Source organism: Chlamydotis macqueenii, chromosome 1 (genome assembly GCF_036417535.1).
Source record: "Chlamydotis macqueenii isolate bChlMac1 chromosome 1, bChlMac1.mat, whole genome shotgun sequence".
NCBI classification, from domain to species: Eukaryota; Metazoa; Chordata; class Aves; order Otidiformes; family Otididae; genus Chlamydotis; species Chlamydotis macqueenii.
The window spans coordinates 171,580,865-171,596,294 of record NC_141556.1 but is presented as its reverse complement, the minus strand read 5'-3'; the positions used below and the strand labels follow the sequence as shown (position 1 = coordinate 171,596,294).

The window sequence follows — 15,430 nt, the reverse complement described above, 5'->3', positions numbered from 1 at the left end:
CCAAAATGTAAATAAAACTAATTAAAGAACACTCTACCATTTCTGTATTACAGTAATTGCTTAAGAACAAACACGAGAGCACAGAGTCAGAATAAACTTTAAACCTACCAGTCACACCAGACTTTGCAGAAGTATGAGAAAGTTCACAGATTTTAGGGCACCAAGACTAAACAGACCTTCTGCACAGAAAAGAGCTTCCAAATGCAAACATAGCAGCACTAGCACAGGAGGTTTGGGGTTTTTTTACACATATAAGCCAAAAGAGATTGCACAACTATCCTCACATTGGTCCAATTTCACCCACTTTTGCAACAGTGCCTCACACACTAGGGTTTAGTCAATGCCCCAGTCAAGTTTGTCAACATAGCTCTATTCCCACCTATGAACTAAAACAATCATTTTGACTACGAATCCTCAAATATAACTCTTGTTGCTCTTTTTTTTTCTTTTTTAGTACGGAATTTAAAGAAAAGAATAATTTAGTTCAAGCAAGAGGACTGTCTACAGTTCCATTGTTGAACACAGGGCAAGGTTACATTGAGCTTTTTCCACCAACAAACAATCTTGAAAGTGTCCTTACTACTACAGTGCAAAAGCATTTCTCTTTTGTAGTGTTAAGTATGCAATTAATTAAAAAAAAAAAAAAAATTTCTTTTTCACTGCATAGGAAGCGTAGTCACTTCATGTTTTCACATTTGCACTTCCAGGACTCAAAATTTGTCTTACAGATACAGCACAGCACACCTCGCTCTAAAGGAAAGGAAAAGTCACAACCTGCCTGCTCAATACTTTTCTTTCCATCTCACTTTGAAGCAGCATGCTGGTTAACATGTTTTCCTCTTAGCTGGGGAAAGTGAGCATGCTTGTGTTTGCAGCTCCTCCTCTTTCACAGGCGCACAGCTGCAGCTGTAGTAAACAACCACTAGTCAAGAGCTGCGAAGGTCAAAGTCTCAGTGCTGCATCCATTTCAGCTTTTCTAAAAATGAAATTTCCATTTCAAGAAATTAATTTTTTTTTGTTTCGTTTTGTAGTTACGTCAAGGAAAGGCAAGCCACGATCATTTCTCCACAAAATAAAGCAAGATACATTATTTCCAAAGCCACAAGCAAAACATTTCAGTGACAGTTACATATTTATCCCATTTTTATTAGTATACACCTCATTCACAGCCTCATATTTTACTTGATTCCAACAAAGACTTGGTCAATACCAACCCTGTACTGACCAGACCTGTTAGAGAACGCAGATGACGCTTACTGAAGGAACGAGCACAGAGACCGGCCATCCTGAAAAGCGGCGCCAGCGGCCACGCAAGGCTCACCGAGGCGATCCAGCAGTCCAAAGCACAGAGGGTACAGCACTATACAACTTTGGGAACGCTAGTGTAAGCGGGCATTGTCCACCCAGTGACGAGAAAAGGCACACACCCTTCCTCTATTTTATAAATTATCCAAAATCTCAACAACAGGGTGCCCTTCCAGCGCTGAAACCTGCACTGAGTCACGCAGACCTTCTGCAACTTCGCAGCGCGGCAGAGAGCTCCCCAAGCACCCGGGAGAGGGATTGCCCATTTTCCTCCAAAACATGCTCTGTATTCCCGTGTAATGACGGTGGGTACTCTCACCCACCACCTTGGTCTGGGTGAAGAGGAAGATGGTGGCTACCATGGGGCTTTGCAGCCCAGCCCAAGCGCCTCTACCACCTCCTGGGAGAAGAAGGACCGGTTCAGCCTCGCTGCATTTCAGCCTCCTCTCTTCCAAAGGAACGCTGGGCTCACGCACGTTCAGGTCTGGCTTATCCTGACAGAAACAGCTGGCAGAGGACTCTGCGATTAGCCTGTCCTGGAAACTCAAAGTTTATTTATAAAAAGTTGTTACATACAGTCTTCTTGGGCTCTCAGGGGCCTTTCCAGCAAAGGTTTCTACACAACCGAGAGTGAGCAGGCCCAGAAACATTACCATTAAGTATTGCTGGGGTGGGGGGGGGGATTAAAAATACCTCATTTCCCATCCCCCTTCCCGACACATCTGATATTGCCTCACTATGAGAAGCAGAAACCAAGCAGTACAGTATCTCCCACATCCTAAACTCCTTCCCAGCCCCTCCGGCTCATCAGATGCCCCATGGCGTATCTCCTCCTCAAAAAGCCTCTCTTCCCCTATAGCTGGGGGACAGAAGAGAAAATACGTGTTTTTCATAGCCCTCTTTAAATGCAATTGACTACTACATCAACTGGGAAAAAAAAAAAAAAAAAAAAAAGGTGTGGGGGGGGAGCCCAAGCCACCTTATAAAGCTGCCAGTATCCTAATGAAAAGGTTTGCCTAAACTAAGGTGCTCCCCAGACTGCCCGCCCCCGCTCAGTTGCAGGTACCAGACATAGGAAAAGAAAGCTGCAGGGAAAAAAAAATAATAATAAAAGAAATATAATAATAATAAAAGGGTAAAAAGAGAGGTAAAATACCACCACTGTTGTTCTGGATGCAGCGGGGGCCAGCGGGTGGGGGTGCTGGCCCAGGGAGGGGTGCGCATGGGTGCTGCTCCCCGGCTGCTGAGGGAGTGATGTCATCCCACCGGGCTCCAGCCCGGGCAGCGGCGGCAGCTCCAACCGGCTGCCAAAGCCTCAGGCAGCACGGAGAAGGGAAAGGGGAAAAAAAAAAAAAAAAAAAAAAAAAATAAAAGAAAAATCCGCATGCAATGTTTCCTTTGCTACGCGTGGTCGGTTTGTGACGATAGGTGACACGGCGGCTTGCAGACAGCGGTTCCAAGTTGATTACGTCCCACTAGAAAGATATTTCCCCTCCCCCAGCACGAATAATATGTTAAAAAAAAAAAAAAAAAGCAGACTCGGTTTATGCAGCCTTACGTCATTAATAAAATGCTCCTATCGCCCCATCTGTGACCTATTCAGCACAGTTACTAATCCCACGCTAACACCACTTTGCTGTTCCTGTACATTTCGGAGTTGTAGACCAACCAGAAAGCAGAAAATGGAGCCCATATGCCAGCGCTATATAAAGCGGCCTCGCAAAGTTGCCGCCAATGCCTACCTGCCGCGGCGAGACAAAAAGGCAAAAGCCCAAAAAAAAAAAAAAAAAGAGGGGAAGGGGAAGGGGAGAAGAATACCATTTATTTCACGATGGATAATTAAAAACAATGAACTGGTTTACTTACTTATTCAAGGGGAGAGGGGCTGCCAAAACCTAACAAAACCTAACAGGGTTTTACAAGCTGGACATAAACCCCGGTGCAAGTGAAGTTCTCTTCGGTGCCTCCTACCAAACTGCTCGTACCCGCTCCCTGACCGCATAAAAACGTCTTATTTTCCACGCAAGCCCCTTTGCGGGAGCCAAGATCCGCAAAAAAACCCCACTGTCTGAAGCGGAGCATCACATCCCTGCAAACCGCAGAGAGGGGGAAATACAAAATAAACCAGCCAGCTGCTCCTACCCACCTCCCCCAAAATCCCGCACGCACAGTGGTGCGGGACTTCGGGGGAGGCGGATGGGAGCCCAAATTTCATGCCAGCACGTTGACCCGGCTGCACCAGCAGCGGAAAGCTGTCGGTGGGCTTCGCAGGCTCGACGCCGGTGCCATGGGGCACCCATCTCCCGCAAGCCGCTCTGGGCACAGGCTTTTAACGTCAACACCAGCGGCTCACGCTCCCCGAGCTACGCCGGCCGACTTCTGGAAGAGCAAATATTTATTTTATAGACGGTAATTATTTTTGTAGAGGGCAATACAGCGTTACACTCCGATTTTTTGTATTTCCCTCCCCATGTAGTGTTACGCTCCGATTCACCCCCCCCCCTCATATAGCGCTACACTCCGATTTTAATGTCTTTTTTACATTTTTAATATACTGATTTTTTTCCCCACCTCCCCAAAGGCGCAGGGGCACCGCACACCCCTCCCCACCCCCGCCCCCCCCCGCCGGGGGACGGCAGCACAAAGGGCTGGGCGCTCCTACCTCATCACTCCTCCCTTATCGCTTTTTCATTTATTTTTTTTTTTCCTCCCGCTTTTTTCACCACCCCCCCCCGCCCCCCCCCCAAGCCTCAGCGGGGAAAGTTGAGGGAAAAACTTCGGGCCGGCGGCGGCGGCCCCCAGCACATCCTCCCCACGTCCCCCTCCCCCTTCCCCCCCCCCAAGGGGGCACCGGGAGGGGAGGGGATGGATTAGGGGGGTGAGGGCACCGCCGTTAACCCCCGGCGGCGCTGGGGGCAAGGGGGGGGGGCACTCTGTCCCCGCTTTTCTTTAAAATCATTTAACTTCAGCATAGGAGATTTAAAAAAAAAAAAAGAAGAAGAAGAAAGCTGGTTGGGTCGGCAGCAGCAAAAAAAAAAAAAAAAAAATACCTACGTGAGCCGTTTATTCCGGTAAGAAAGGGAATCGGCACAGACCCGAGCAGAAGCGGCAGGGCAGGAGAAACTGTTTCCTTCCCCCGACACGGGGTCCCCGCTCTCTGTCTGTCCGCCCGTCCGCCCCGCTCTCCCCGGGCACTGCCACACGTACACGGCACCGGCGGAGCGGAGCGGGGGGGGGGGGGGGGGGCGGGGGGGCCGGGCTCGCCACCGTCCCCGGGAAATGAATGGGGGGCAACCCCCGGGGAGAACCGCGGCGCTTCGCCGCCGACTTACCCGCGTCACATGATGAGCCCGGGGCAGGGTGGGCCGGGGGTGGAGGCTCCCGGCGCCGCCTCAACCTCGCTTGACGCTGGGGCTGGGGTTGCCGCCGCACCCCGCCGACCGCTCAGACAAAGGCCCCGGTCCGGACCGGTGTCCCCCCCTCCCCAGCTCCCGGCCCTTGCTCCGGCCGCGGCGGGCGCCGGTGGCGTCGCTGGCACGCGGCGCGTCCCCGCCCCCACCGGCCGCCGGGCGGGGGGAAGGGAGGGGCCGCGCCCCCGCCCCTCGGCCGCCCCGGGGGCCCGGTGCGCCGCCCGCCCCGCCCCGCCCCGCCCCGGGAGGGGGTGGGGACGGGAACGCCCGGCCGCACCGCCCTCCCCCCTCCGCCCTGGCCCCGGCCCCAGCCCGCCCCGCCCGGCCGCGGGGGTCACGGCAGCGGGGCCTCCGGGGGCGCCGCGGGGAGGGGCAGGGCGGGGCCGGCCCGGCGGGGAGGCCCGGGGCGGGGGGGCGCTGAGGGCAGGCGGGGCGGGGACAGGTTAACGGGGCGGCGAGGGAGGCACGACGGGGTGCGGGGCGATGGGGGAGAGGGGGAGGGGGCGCACGGGGCAATGGGGACACTGAGGGGAGGCTCGGGGTTGGGGGGGGAGCGACGACACAGGGCGATGGGGGCGCTGAGGGGAGGACATGGCGGTGGTGACACTGAGGGGCGTCCCGAGGGGGACGACGCACAGGGCGATAGGGACGCCGGGGGGGAGGGGGGACGACGGGTGGGGGTGAGGGCACGGGGCCGCTGCGGGGAGCCCCGGGGAGTGGGCGGGGCGCGGGGGCTGAGGCGCGCGGGGTGGGGCGGCGGGGGCGGTGTTCGCCTCGCTCCGTTCATCCCCGCCGGGCGGGCTGGCGGGGGCCGAGCGCCGCAAACCTCTCCTTTTTTCTCCCCCCCCCCCCCCCTTTTTTTTTTTTTTTTGAACATAGACACTGCAGCTTGTGAGAAGAAGTCTGTGCGGTGGTGGGTTTTTTTTTTTTTTTGGGTGGAGGTCGGCGGGTAATCCAGAGTCGCGCCTCTGCAGACTGAGAAGTTCCTTTACGGGAAGGTTTTTCACCCGTAAGAACTGCAAATACTGGGTTGTAAAGGCTTTAATAACAATATAGGGAGAAACTGATTCTGAAATCTTAAAGTTGACTTAAACAGAAACTCTTTATTACATGGTTGTTTCAGAATAAGAACTTTAAAAACCTTAAAAAAAAAAAACAACCCAAAAACTTACATCCAGAGAGGCAGCATTGAACATTTAAGGAGTAAATCTCTATTTCTTTTCAAAAACATTCGTGCACGGTGCAATATTTTGGTGCCTGACCAGTGTCAAAGCTATTAAGCTGGCCTGACAGGTTACCCAGCGATTCCCTTGCCTTGGCCAGCCCTTTGTTAAATGTGAAGCTGATGTGGCTTCTTTCTGGTTCCTCTTGCATGAAATAAACATGGCGTGGCCAGAGGGTAGGTGAGCTTTGACCAGCCCTGGCTGCTAAGATGGTTTCTGGGCAATGTTCAGGAGCAGGGGGGGCGGGATCCGTGTGAATGGTCAGGGTGCGGTGGTGGACCCTGGCAAAAGTCAGAGCAGGTAGAAAATGGCAAGTTCTTTATGAGTCCCCAGCCCTGCTCCTCCTCAAATTCAAGCTCAGCTAAACAGCTCCAGAGGATCCCCATCGTAACAAGGATTTGGTGAATAAAACGCCAGAAGAAGGGTGCCTTGTCTAGCAGGTTGGCCCATCGTGTGAGTGTGTTTGTAAAAGTCTGTATAGCTTGCATATTTACACAGAAAGCCAGGCTGAGCTCAGGTAAATAATTACTGCTAAAACGCCATTACTTTCAGTAAATACAAACTAATGTTTGCTGCTCTGCACAATATTTACTGAGGAAGCCAGAAGAACCAGAACTCAACATTTGTTCCCTTAGAGGATTTCGTGCCACCTGCACATCTATGCATCCCTTCGTGCATTCTCCCTGTAACTGGTCCTCCGTCGCCTTTCGGCATGAACGGTTTAGGTACCCTCGCTATTTAACGAGGTTTAGGTAGTGTAACCCCCTGCATCTTACCTCTATTTCCACAAGGTTAAAAAAAAAAAAAGGCAAAATAGCAAATAAGAAATGTTAAAATGGATATAAACAGAAGTCTACCCCATAGTCTATATAAATATATGTCTCTGCAGGGTATAAAGGGGATTAGGCGTGATTTGTTATTATAATTTTGCATCTAGTGTAACCATTTCCTTTGGAGAAAAGTGAGTTAAAATACAGTCTAATGACCTGAGCGACGTATTTCCTTGTATTATTACTTGAGATACAGAACCAGTTCCAGCAACTCCCCAGAAGTTACATGCGTTATTCATTAGATTTCAGCAGATTTTACCCAAGCCAAAAGTTAATGTTGTAACACAGTGTTTTAAAAGATGAAATGTACAATCCCATAGGAAGCAGGCTACTATAGAACACTGCTGGAAATGTTCCCTGGATAGATGCATAGCTGATATTCAGATTTATCAATAAAAAACATGAGCATTAACATTCATCCTTCTTAACCACTTGGAACGGGGAGCAACAATTTCCCAGCGCTGAGTGTTCTGCAGAGAAAAACTGGTTTCTACCTACTGAGGTTAAAGGATTAATGAATACTTGGCACATGAAAAATGAATAGTGAGAGCAGGAAGAAGATTGCATGTAGGCAGTGTGATAAGGTGCATAACAGAGAAACATCGTGTTACACACGTTGCTGTGCCCTGAGAAGCTGACGAAGCTCGTTTCCATTGAATTTCAGATAAAATATTTAAAAACATCAATATTTATTTTGTCATACTTAGAAATATTTTATTCATTTTGCTAATATATCTAAGGAAATCAACTAGAAGAGGGGTTGGCTGACTGACATTTGGTGATAAAACTTGTTCTCCGTGAGCTTCATTATGTGCAATGTTGGCTGTTTACATGGTCTGTTGCCTGCTACTAAGAACTATTACCCATATGCATGAATTTGCAGGGCAGTATCCAAAGCAAAAAATATGTAGCTACATTTGCAGGAGAAACGTGTTACATGATTATATATCAATAGATTGATACAGAAGTCGGGATATTACACATTAGTATTTGATATATATCACAGATTTATAGAGAAATGTAGTTCTCAATCACATGCTTTTATGGAAAACCTGTCCCACTAAATCACCATCTTGGCTCACTCCATACACTTGACCCCTCTGTTTCCATTCTCCTCTAGCTTAACAAAGGTGAGCATACGTCGTCTACTTAAAAATGGCTTACATTTTAACACAGAAATAATTTGAAAACATTTAGTGTTTCTAAAGATTTAGAAAGTTCTCTTTTTCTTCATTTTCTTCTTGAAAGAAGGAACTTTAATTGCATTTCCTATTAATCAACGAGACTTTTCCGTATGCCATTTTTTCAGAAACGAGAGTCTTAAATTTTGAAAGTGGAGCCTTAACAGTGTGTTGCCATATATAATTCTAAAAATAGAAAAACATACTTTTGGAAGCCAGGAGAACAAATGGGGCCACGGAACATTTTTGGATATTTACTTTTGAATAAGCTCAACAAGTGCATATTTTAGACTTTTTCCATGGCCTTTCCCCCCTCCTACCATATTGCCTACAAAGCAGTGCTACTAATTCACTTTTATCAAGTCCCATCACTTTTCAGGTGATTCTTTCCTGTCTCCCTGTAGCTGTTCTTCCCCTAATGGAGTTTCCTAAAACTTACCAAAAAGAAGGTCCTATAAAATCTCCCCATAATGTTCCTCAGCCTCTCACCTCCCTATATTTGTCCTCCACTGAAACAGAATTTTCTTCACCATTCTTCCCCAATATCCATGATCCTATTTGCATTTTGTCTTAGATCCTAATCCAGCGAATGTGCAAATAAATAATACTCTTGAAAGCAATTTAGCAACTTCAGCCTTTAACTTAAGCATGTTTTAAGTCTTGCCTTTTTCTTTTTTTTTACTTTAATCATAATGAACCAATAATTTTTCAAAATGGGGAATGGCATCACCAGCAGAGAGCACACTGGAACCTCAGAACAAAAGAAAACAGAAAATCAATAGCATATTTTAACAATGCGAGCCTGAAACAAATAAAGATACATCTGAAATAAATCAGTAATGTTCTGAATATTGAGAGACTTTGTCATTTAAATTAACACCAGTTATTAAAAAAAAAATCACTCTTAAGTTATCTATTGTTTATTCCATTTCAGCTGGTATTCAATTTTCTAACTCAAATAAACTATTTAAAAAGAAACCAACCTTACTACCCAAACAAAAAAAACTAAATGCATTTTTATTTGGGATGCATGGTTAGACAAAAGCTTTAACAAATTACATGATGTATTTTAGAAGACAGATTGTGTTCATTTGCTGAACTTAGGGAAACCTTTGGGTTGACAGATAATCAATTCAAATACCTGCAGTTGAGGGATTGTGTTACTAATTCCTTTCACAAGCCTTCCCTTTTGGATACAGGCACATAAACGGGTTTTGTTTTTTTTTTTTGCTAAGGAATTGACCACATCAGCAGATACAGCCTTCTGGGTACAGTTGCTTGTCTTGCAATCCAACCTGTGATCACCTGCCAAGTGCTTCCTCTGCTCCTGTCCCACTCAAATTGGTGTTAAGCTCAACAGGAATACACAAGCCTTGTGCCTTTATCTGACAGCTGCCATCAAGCATGAGGTTGAAAACTTTTTTTGGGCAAGGACATCGTCTTTTGTTTCTTTGAGTCTACTTACAAAGTGTTTCAACGTGCACGGCGCTCTACTATCAGATGCTGGGGTTTATAGTCAACTTCTTGGTGGCCATTAACCAAAATGGTCAATTCGAAATGGGGAAGTACAAGTGACAAGTAGCGCTATCGTATTTCATGTAACTCACTCAAACATCAGCAGTAAGATTCCTTGGGTATGAAAATCATGGCTTTTCTACAGCACATCTGTAGTTTTTCTGTACTTTGTATAAGCCAATTGTTCATTCTTAGACAGATGATCAGGAAATCTTCTTCCCTTCACCTCACTCTCCTTAGAAAAAACCAAAAACCAACCTAGCTCGGCACGTAAATGGCAGTGTTAGTGTACACAACGCAGCCTTGCTGATATAATAAAGTATATGATGGAGAACAGTTCAGTTACACTGCACAAAAGAGGAAAATTATAATCTGATATAATAGGTGCATGTTTTTCTCCAGGGACAAAGATCAAAATATTCAATTTGCCAGATTTAGACTAGCAATGTTGCCAAGACACATATTCCAGGAAAGTGGGGCCACGCAGTATTAATGCTTCGCTGCCTTGATCTGAAAGCTCTGTGCCCTTTCTGTAACCTTGGATTGAGATCATGCACTACTTTTTAAAACTTTTTTTTTTTTTAATATTGCAGCCTTTTAGCAAGAGCCCTTGAAGGGTTATGATCTTACTTAAGAGGCAGAAGAACAGGAGGGACAATTCCTTATTTAGTATAATCCAACATTGGCAAAAGTTAATAGGGAGCAGGAAGCCATCAAGGAACATGTCCTGGGAAAAAAAAAAAGGAGGGTTTGGTTTTTTCATCTCTCCAATGTTTGGTTAATGTTTTTGTAAGAAGAAAAATGGAGACAAGCACTTCCTGGCTCTGGACACTGTGTCAATTCAACGCCCAGGAACGGAAGGGGTTGCACTGGATTTTCCTGTCAAAACTCCGTAGTTTGTGGCTGAATTTATGGCCCTGACCATCAGCCTTAGAAAATTTCTTACATCATCATGTTAAGCTCCATGCTCAGTTACAGTATCTCCACTCCCCACATTGAACACTGTGGTTGTTTAGGAGACAAAAAAAAAAATGGGGATGTCTTAAACAGTGCTTTTATAAGGAGAGGTGTATGGTGTTCTCATATGAACGTCAAAGCTACTGCATCTCTTTTGGTATGACAGAGACATGGTGTGGGACAATCTTTCCAAATTTTCCCTGTGACTCCCACTGTGTTGTGTTCTCTGTGGCTCTTGGTTATTTGGACTCCACTGTGTCTCTGTAAAATATCAAATTCATTCCCTGTGCATGGGTTTCATCGGCTAGAAAAGAAGTTCTGCACATGAAAGGCCTGGAGAAGCAGTTCCAAAGCCAGAAGAAATGTTTCAGAAATGGTTGGGTTTTGCAGACAGGACTGAGAAGCGTTCTGCAGGCAGGTTAGCAAAGGAACACATTCAGCTGGGCATGGATTTGATTTTGTGCCCAGTAGGCAGCCAAAAACATCTGGGATGTCGTCTTTGCAGCTATTATCACAACAATCTTTCATTATTTTCCTGACAGGTTTTAGATATAACCAATATTTTCAAGAAATTCTGGGTTTTTTCTTCGTTGTTTTTCATTCAGCAAAGTTCTTTGTTCTCCATGGAGGTGTTAAATAAATTACAACTGAGTAAATCTCCAAACAAATAAGCACTTAGATGCTTTTTCTTTATTCAGACAGCATTCCTCCTCTCCCATCTTCCACCCTATCTTACAGGTGCTGTCTTGTATTATTGAGGCATTCATCTTCATAACTTTTGATTTCAAGGCCACACAACATGGCTTTTCCGATAACAGAATCTCTTGGATTCGGGAGATATTTTCCCATCCTCAAGAATGGAAAAGATTCAGAGTCAGACTGGAAATGGGACACATTGAAAATGGTTCTTTTCAACACTTCCGTTAATTTCATGAGGTTGGCTTGATTGAAATGCCTGGGTTTGCACCTGGACTTCATGGACATATCCGTGGTCGTGGTGATTTCTGGCTCGTATGCTTGCTGGCTCGAAAGTTGCTGGCTCACAAGCATTCATCTGGACTCAGATGTACATATCACATTTCAGATGAGTAAATTATTTTTTTCTTTAATTAGTTATAGGGTTTTTTTAATAGGGAATTTCACAGATTATTAACCATAGTTGTGCCACTGGGTATCAATCTAACAGCTGAAAAACCTAAGTGTTATATTGTAGCAATTGCGTACTTAATGTCTGGGCTTGTTTGTGTGGTTTTGTTTTTTAAACTAAGATAATGAATTCATTTGAGTGATGGCAAAGCTCAGTAAACACCAGTTATCAATTCTCTTTCCAATGACAACTGATGACATGATTTTTACAAATGGCTGAGCACTTGGCAAATGCTAACCAGAGAAATCGAATGAGCTGAAAGAAACTCCAGTCTGCCCTATTGTCACTACTGAGCTGACAGATGGGAAAAAGAGGAGGAGGTTGTGATGCTGTCTCCCAGAAGCCCAGGGGCACACCGCAAAATGACTGCTGAAGTGTCTTGAAAGACCCTAAGTGAGGAGAGGAGCAGATTTCCAACAAGCAGACATCACCTATATTTTGCTTTAAAAGTTGCCCTTTCTAACACAGCCCCTGCAAACTGACCAGATTCTCTGCGGAGCAGCTAGCACCACAGCTCATCTGAGCCTCAGCCATGTAGGTAAAATTGAATTTCCACAAAGGAAGGAGGAGCTGGAGCCAGGCTGCCTACTCCAGCAGCTGCTGGGGGAGTGGGAGGGCAGGGCGACCATTACAGCTGCCCCAAGCAGGTGGCCCAAACGTCAGCATCTGCCGCTGCCCTGGACACCGTCACCTGCCCGGGCACCGTCAGTGCGGCCAGGCCCTTCGCTAGCCCAGCCGTCTGCTGCTGAGAACAGCTGCCCGCTCTGCCGGTGCCCAAGCAGCAGGGAAAATCCCCTGGTATGTGGAAAAGCCAGAATAAGCCCCAGAATAAGAACGGAGAAATCGGCGGTGGCAGTCTGTTGAGATCAGATCGCTGGCCTTGCCTTTCCTTACCTATCTTTTTTTTTTTTTTTCTTCCTCAATTAGTCTAATGTGTCTCCTTTGCTTTTGTAAAAAGTGACTCAAGAAGTTAAAAGTACCAAACTTCAGTCGCTTCACCCATATGTGCTGCGCGCCTCAGGCTAGACAGCACATATTGGTAGCCAGACTGAGAGGAACATTTACCACATTACCTCTTAAAAACTCACTTGTATTTTTCTTGTTGAGCTGGCTCCCATCCAATGTGACACTCCAGCGTGAGCCACGCGGTGACAGCAACAGCCTCCATGGAAACCCACCGGAGCAGGAGGCCAGCCATGGGGTAGATGGAAACGGCGGCTCCGCCCTTCTCCTTAGTGCTGCGTATTTTCTCTGAACAGGCTTTCTTTTCATTTTCTAAGTATTACTAGGAGTGTCCCTCCTATGCCACCATGCCTTTGGTATGCCTCTTGTAGTGATGCCAAGTTATGCTGAACCTGAAAAACCTGAGGCTGATTGCAGGGCATCACCATCTCACAGCCCCAGCATCAGAGACCTCCACTCCTCCTTTTTTTTTGCACCAGAGCCAGGAGGGGAACCTGCCTCTATGACCGAGACACAAATAAATGCTGGCTGAGTGGCTGGAGGTTTGGAAGCGTGTTGCGGAGCGAGGGGCTCTACCCTGCCGGCAGCCTCGGCACTGCTGTGCCAAAGGTACTGCAGACCGAACATCTCTTTTTGGCAAAAGGGAGATTGAAAGCAGTAAAGGGAAATGGTATCTTAGAAATTTCCTCAATGTCTTTCAGAATTTTATGTACCCCCACTTTGCCCAGGAACAGGTTTCTTGGGAAAAGGGTGGGTGGAGCATGTTGCTCTCCCAGTAGAGTAACTGGGGAGAGTCTGATGGTCAGGATGCCCTGAGGAGGAAATCCCTCATCCTCATGGCTGTCACCGCGCCCACCTCTCCATCACACTGAAAACTTGCTCCCCCGTCTAATAGCACCACGCAAAATTGCCTAATGCTATTATTATAGAATTGACGATATAATTTTCCTTTAATAATTCTCTGAAGTTTTTTTTTTTTTTTTCCCCCAGACTACCTTGAAGTAAATCTTTCAGCCTGGCTGTCCTCTGTTCAATACAGACAGTACACCAGGTAGCTGTTTGGCGTTGTTCCAAGTGTTTCGGCATTTCACAGGCGTCAGACTAAATCCAGCAAAATTTGCGAGCCTACAGGCTAGCTGCTGCTGTGCTCAACTTCTGGAGACCTGGCTTTACATCCACAGGCAATGTGACAATACCGAGTTTTGCCGCACATCGCTCGTAGGCTCCCAGTACTGAATTCGTGAGGTGCAAGTGTGAAATACCCATTCTGTATATGTCATGGGGAGAATCAGGCGCCTGGGATTCACCAAAGCCAGAGTGCTGAGCAGGGAGCCTCTTAAACTGACCAAGAAGAATGGCTGAAACCAGTTATACAGCAGAATTTCCCCCACCTCGGGACCTAAGGACCTAAGCGTGGGCTGCGAGGCAGTAGCTTTATGGGGCTGGGAGCGCCTTAGCCATTTTCTCCAGGGGCTGAATCAGCTCACTTTTTTTTTTTTTAAAATGATGCGTCATTACCCTGACAATAATACATATATGACATGTATTTCAATATGTAATAAGCACATTTTAATGTATAATGCTTTAATATATATGTTATGAATAATAATACGCAGCAGGCACCTAGATGATACATCTCCTACCTCTCTCATCTCCCAGCAGCACTCCTTACACTAGCTGTGCTTGCTTGAGGGACTGGGATATTTCTGACTAAATGTGGACTGTAGGCAGTTGCATCGGGACCAACCACCCTTGCCCCCTCTCCAGTGGAGAAAGACACTGACCTTTAGGGTCTGACTCATCTCATCCCAAAATAAGTTTCTAAATTTTACTGGCATCATCAGACATCTTTGTTGTACTGTACACTTTAGCGGGCACGCAGGAGCACATTTGGCTTCAGTGTGGACTCCAACTCTCTTGATGCTGATTTGGTCACTCCTTGTGTCTTTGCTGTCCCAAGTGCTTTGGGTGTTTGTGGGTAACACCGGTCACCTATGCTAATTCTACTCTGAAATCTTGTAGATGTAGTCATAGATCTTATAAATCCGGCCACTGTTTCCATTGTTAAATTTCCTCACAAAACTCTTTGTCCCTGATGTCTCAGGCACATGGGAAAACTAATTGCACAGCAAGCCATCATAAGGGAAGCCAGTCACTGGACTTCCTAAGTGATATTCTCTGATCTACTGAAATTATTTCTCTGAGGTCGCCAAGGGCTCTAGGCCTTCAGTTAACATCTTCGATATCTGTTTTCAATGTGTGAGACCAGGTCCTGAGGTGACGTCAGTTTGAAAATCTACACTGAGTTAGTGGTCCTGGGCATGTTTATCAAGCTGGGGGTGTGGCCCATGAACTCTGTGTATGTTACCAGTATCTTTCACACCACTTTCCCCCTTTTCTCCTCCTTCTCCTCATTTATATCTCATTCCTGATCATTCCAACATCTTTATAGTGTAATACATTTAAAAGAAACTTTGTTGGCTACCTTTAAAGCACTTTATGTGACATTAAGTCACTTGCACTACCACAGCAATACTGCAAAGAATGCCATCTAATTTACATAAAGTCACTCGGAGGTTAATTAGTATGTGGAGGTAAATTTCCAAAAGAGTGCACCAGGAAAAAAGCAGCAAAAAGCAATTCTTCCCTTAATTGGTTTTGTACACACACCTCTCATTCTATGCTTTACGAATGTACTCAGTAATTTCTGTCTTCATTTTCTGGGAAGATTGCATGTCAGGTAGAAAGGAAGTCTGTCATTGTGTCTGTCTGAGTGGTTACTTGCTGACCTTTTGTTGCGGGATAGGCTATTTGGAAACATTGCCATCATCACAATTGCATGGTAGGCGCTGTAATGCTACACTTGCGCGCATCCTCTAGAGTGGAACAAAAAAGATAA

General features: G+C 46.3%; 1 protein-coding gene across 4 annotated transcripts in view; it reads right to left on the bottom strand.

Annotated features, from left to right (window-relative positions):
* Positions 1 to 4,819, bottom strand: part of KLF12 (KLF transcription factor 12) — a 251,675-nt gene extending 246,856 nt beyond the window's left edge. For 3 of the 4 annotated variants that reach the window (XM_086771780.1, XM_086771778.1, XM_086771782.1), the window contains exon 1: positions 4,638 to 4,819. The gene's annotated coding sequence lies outside the window, so the exon portion shown is untranslated. Of the gene's footprint in view, positions 1 to 4,359; positions 4,408 to 4,637 lie in introns of those variants that run through there. The other variant, XM_086771781.1, reaches the window with a different exon arrangement.
* Positions 4,820 to 15,430: the final 10,611 nt, after the last annotated feature.